Source organism: Mirounga angustirostris, unplaced genomic scaffold, assembly GCF_029215605.1.
Source record: "Mirounga angustirostris isolate CCGP_5_RB_7025 unplaced genomic scaffold, mMirAng1.0.hap1 SCAF_11, whole genome shotgun sequence".
Classification (NCBI taxonomy): domain Eukaryota; kingdom Metazoa; phylum Chordata; class Mammalia; order Carnivora; family Phocidae; genus Mirounga; species Mirounga angustirostris.
In genome coordinates, this window is record NW_026991719.1 from 1,231,996 (window position 1) to 1,237,556 (window position 5,561).

Consider the following 5,561-nt stretch of genomic DNA (forward strand, 5'->3'; position numbering starts at 1 on the left):
TAGGTGTGGGGCCCGTAAGTGTCATACCCCGACAATCCAGAAAAGAAAATCTGGGGAATAGTTAGGTGAGCCATGGGGGGCAGAGGAGGTGTGAAGCAAACAAAGTCATGGAGGCATAGCCAGCCCCAGGCAGTGTGCTGAGGGACGCAGAGCTCACCTCTGTGTTGCCATACCTTCCCAGGTGATGATGTGGATCTTTTCCCTCTGTCCCCTTCCTGGTCCCTGGTATGCCAGGTTCTCAGTAGCCAGAGACTCATCAGAGGAATACTATTAGAATGGAAAGTTTCTAAGAATGAAAGTGAAGATCAGGCTTCAAGAATGCTGGTAAACACAACACTAATAGATACATTGCAAAGACCATTCACAATAACTATGGACATATCAGCTGATTAAAAGGAAAAAAAAATTACTGATCATCAGGGAAATAGAAATCAAAATCACAATGAGATATCACCTCATACCAGTCAGAGCAGCTAAAATTAACCACACAGGAAACAACAGGTGCTGGCAAGGATGTGGAGAAAGGGAAACAGTATGGAAAACAGTATGGAGGCTCCTCAGAAAGTTAAAAATAGATCTACCCTATAACCCAGCAATTGCACTACTAGGCATTTACCCAAAGGATACAAACATAGTGATTTGAAGGGGCACGTGCACCCCAGTGTTCATAGCAGCAATGTCCACAGTAGCCAAAGTGTGGACGGAGCTGAGATGTCCTTCAACAGATGAATGGATAAAGAAGATGTGGTCCATATATACAATGGAATATTACTCAGGCATCAGAAAGGATGAATACTCACCATTTGCATCGACATGGATGGAACTGGAGGGTATTATGCAAGTGATATAAGTCAATCAGAGAAAGACAAATACCATATGATCTCACTCATATGTGGAATTTAAGAAACAAAACAAATGAGTGAAGAGAAAAAAGAGACATACCAAGAAACAGACGCTTGACTCTAGAGAACACACTGATGGTTGCCAGAGGGGAGGTGGGTGGGGGATGGGTGAAATAGGTGATGGGGATTAAGGGGGGCACTTACCATGATGAGCACTGAGTAATATATAGAATTGTTGAACCACTATATTGTACATCTGAAACTAATATTACACTGTTGTTAACTATCTGGAATTTAAATAAAAACTTAAAAGAAAAAGAATAAAAAATATTACCTTAATCTCCTGGGTAGACCAGAAGTCACCTTCCTAACTTGTCTGATGGCTGAATTTCCATTATTGTGCAAGGAAACAGTGGGCTCGGGAGACTCTATCCACCGACAGATTTACCTAGGAGAGTCACATTGGAATGGATCTTTTCACAAGCCAGAACACATCACTCTAAGATAGGGTTTATCACGTATGCAAATGGGAATTTACAGTTTTAATGTTGAGTAGAACTCTTTGCTTAAAAAAAAAAAAGAAGAGTCTCCTTTTTATTTATTTATTTATTTATTTATTTATTTTTAAGATTTTTTTTATTTATTTGAGACAGAGAGAATGAGAGAGAGAGAGCACATGAGAGGGGGGAGGGTCAGAGGCAGAAGCAGGCTCCCTGCCGAGCAGGGAGCCCGATGCGGGACTCGATCCCGGGACTCCAGGATCATGACCTGAGCTGAAGGCAGTCGCTTAACCAACTGAGCCACCCAGGTGCCCCGAAGAGTCTCCTTTTTATAAAAGGGATTGATGATGCATTTCACAGGTGTTGACCCTCACTTGCCAACAGAGAAAGGGATGGTTATGCAGGGACATGGGCCCCGGGGGTCAGCACAGCAACCAAGCGCGGGGGCTGTTTATAAGTGGGGCTTCCTATTCCTCATCTGGAAGTCAGAGGACTCTGCAAATGGTCTCCAAAGCCTCCCCCATTCTTATATTTCAGGTTTTCATGAGTTCTCCATGTTTTTGTGAGTTGGTGCCACTGCCCAAAGCCCAGAGTGAGTCCTCCTGGCCACCAGATGGGGCTCTGCAGACAGGCTTTTCTCCCTCTCAGGCTAATTTGGGCTTATTTCCCATGTTATTCATAAATCTTTTCTTAATACCTCTAATTCATCTTTGTCTTTCAGTTTTGAGTGACTGGTTCTGCCGTTCCTTCAAAGGGGTGCACCGTGGGGGTTTCATTTTTCTTCTTTTCTGTTCTTTTCTGGTCAAAAAGCCCCTCCACTCCCCAAAACATCAGCGTTCATAGGGTCTAATGGGTGCTCTAAAACAACATTTCCTGCACGGATTCCTTGTCTCTCTCTAAATGTTCTAGGATGTTTCTGTTAAGTGTCTTAACTTTCTCAAAATTTCATCATCCCCCAAATCAGGGATGATATCTGTATGTGTGCCCTGGCCCTGGGGCAGCTTTAATCAAGTACCCCAAACTTGGTGCTTAAACTACAGAAGTGTATCCCCTCCGCCAGCTCTGGAGGCCAGAAGTCTGATATCCAGGTGGGGCAGGGCTGCTGAGATCCAGGCGGGGGTCCAGGCCATGATCCTTTCTGAGGCTCCAGGGGAGGGTCCTTCCTGCCTCTTCCAGTTCCTGGGGCTCCAGGCATCCCTGGGCTTGTGGCCATGTCCCTCCGATCTCTGCCTCCATCTTCACGTGGCTCCTTCTCTGTGTCTGTCTCTTACAAGGACACCTGTCACTGGCCACTGTCATCCAGGACAACCTCTTCTCAGATCTTCCACTTAATCCCATCTTCAAAAACCATATTCCTAAATAAGACCCCATTCTCAGGTTCCTGAAGGTCAGGATGTGGATCTGTCTTTCTGGGGGGCCACTATTCACCCCACTACAACATTAAACATATGTTGCCACTTCTTTGACATGGGCACTGGGCCCTCAGAACGGGGTCCAGCCATATTGCCAGAGGTAGTCTTCTGGTTTTTGGATCTTCATCTTTTCCTCCATTCCCTGTATCCTGTCCTCACCCTTTCTACGGGCTCACCTGTGCTGGTCCCCACTGCTTGAAGCCAGAACCCTGCCTCAGTTTCCTACCTGCTCTGTGGGACTCCTAAGACCCTCCCCTCTGAGGTTCTTCTCCTACCTGACTGACTGGGTTTCCCACTGCTTTCTAACACTTCTATTTTTGTAAACTAAGTGGTTTTTTCTTTGTTTTTTTTTTTTTTTTTTTTAATACGTGTGCCTTGATAAATTGCACAATACCACCACCACCTCCTGCCTCCTGCAAAGTTCTGAATCTCGGTCAATATACAGCAATGTGAACAATAGAGGGATAAAAGAAGTGTTTCACTTCAGGGTCTCAAAAGCCTGCAGTGACATTTATATTCAGCAGTGGGGATAATGCGGGTCAGCCGAGGCATGGGCAGGTGATCCTATTGTCACTGCGTGAGCCAGTCTAGACTGAAGCATTGTCTGAGTAGTTAAAGGTCACTCACCCCGGTCAAAGAAGTGCTCGGCCTCAGCGTCAGAGTTCACTGAGAACAAAACAAAACAAAAGAGCAAAAAACAAACAATCCATCACCTGCTATTCTGTATATTCAGATAAACCTGGTTCCTATCAGGTCATTGAGAACAAAACAAAAGAGCAAAAAAAGAAACAAACAAACACCCGGTGTTTGTATATTCAGATACCCTGGTTCCTATCAGGTCTAATCCTAAAATTTTTTTAGGGGCCAAATCAGAAAACTATATAAAAAACCAATACTTAAAAAAAAAAAATCCTTCATTGACTCCTACAACTGGGAAGAAAACACCACAGTCTGTTCATGAACTTCATCATCAGTCAGTTGTTTAACAAAAACGTATTTATCCCCTGGCACTTGACGGATATTATGAGAGACCGACAAAGATAGAAATTCTATACCTGGTTAAAGAAATTCACAGTCATGACAGGAGCATGCAATTCCTTCTTCCATTTCAAATCAATGCGATTGAAATCGTTTAAGGTGTTTGGTTCATACAGCTGTTCACATTCCAAGGAAGTTTGCCAACCTGTGAATTCATTACGGTCTTATTTCGCAGCGTTACACAAATACGAAATAAATACCCTCACGTGCTTTGACTTTTTGACAGTGGAATGCCATCATAATTACAAACGGAGAATAACACCAGTGACTTTTTTCCTGGCAACTGCCCATATAATGATTTGGGACCTATTAAAGGAACAATGTAGTATAGTGAGAAAAATCCTACGTCAAGGCGAAATCACATAGCACTTCTTTATATATTATGGGAAAGACTCAGAGGACTGGCAATATTCTTATACTTGATGAGATGAGAGCATAAGGCCAAAACTGGGGTTCTGTGTTCGTTTCTACAGGGAAGGATATTTCTTTGATCTGCTGTGCTCTTGAATTGTCACTGTGGATCACTGTCATTCCAGAATTTCTGGGTGCGGAGTGTACAGCAGGGCAGAAGTCAAGCCGTATTAGCAAACATGCTCATTTTCCAGAGGGACTTTCCCGTGGGCAGATAGGGGTGAGGTGCCCTTCTCCTTCTTGTGCCTGCTTATATTATTTCATTCCCGATTTTGATGCCCTCATTTGATGGTGCACGGCAGCAGAACTGACACGTCAAGCTCTACCTCACCATTAATGCTCAGCATCTCTGCTGTAGCCACCCTACAGATGTTTTCCTGATGCCTTTCCTGCCGAGAAAATACCCATGCAGCTTTGCTCCTCCAAAGGGAATTGAGAAGCAAGGAGTTGACGCGGGCATCGCCCGAGGGCTTGTCCCTTTTAAAAAAGTTGTACCTGCCCCTCCCCGCCTCCTATCTTCATGCTATGTTCATTTCCATCAAGAGCAAGCCAAGTGGAAAATGCCTTCCCCTCTGTTCAGTTCCCAGAGACGTGTCAAGACCTGCAACTGACTTTTCCAGCTTTACTCAAGGTTGTGAGGGAGAAAGGAATGGATGAGTCACTCCTTCCGAGGACAGCAAGCAAGCAAGCTATCGACTGGGGATCTGACCCTTTGAGACAAAGGAAGTAGGCGTTGGGCAAAACCTGCAAAATCCGATCTGAGCAAATCTGGTCCTTGTCTGAAACACGGCCAAGTGGACAGCCACCATTAAAGTAAAGCAAAAGATGATCTTGACAAGATGAACCCAGGAAACCACGTTTTATGGGATTGCTGCAGATAAGGAGAGAGGGTTAAGGTTTCTTGGAGGCATGACTTTTGTACCAAGTTGGGAAACCACAGATCCCCACGGGGGACCACTCCTTGCAAGTCTGTCACCGAGGTGCAGAAAAGAGCTCAGACCCAGATACCTTCTCTTAAGTCTCTAAATTTGCGTGAACGATGAGATTAAACTTGCAGGCTTTCTAACTGTGGGGAGGCGATGCTGACAGCTCAAATTACGGGTTTTCACAGCCCCAGTGTTGTGCCTTATTTTTGCTTCTCGGAAACAAGAAATAGGCGTGCATAAATTAACCCGAAGAGATATTGCAGCCAATAATTAGCCACGCTTGCAGTGAAAAGTTTGGGGTTGGTAGCGTGAGTCACAGAATATACAATTTTCTCTTGATCTGGTGCAGAAAATACACCGCAGATTGCTCGTGTGCCAATCATAGCAAGAACCAAATCTACCAAAAAAAAATTTTTTTTTAATGAGAACCCC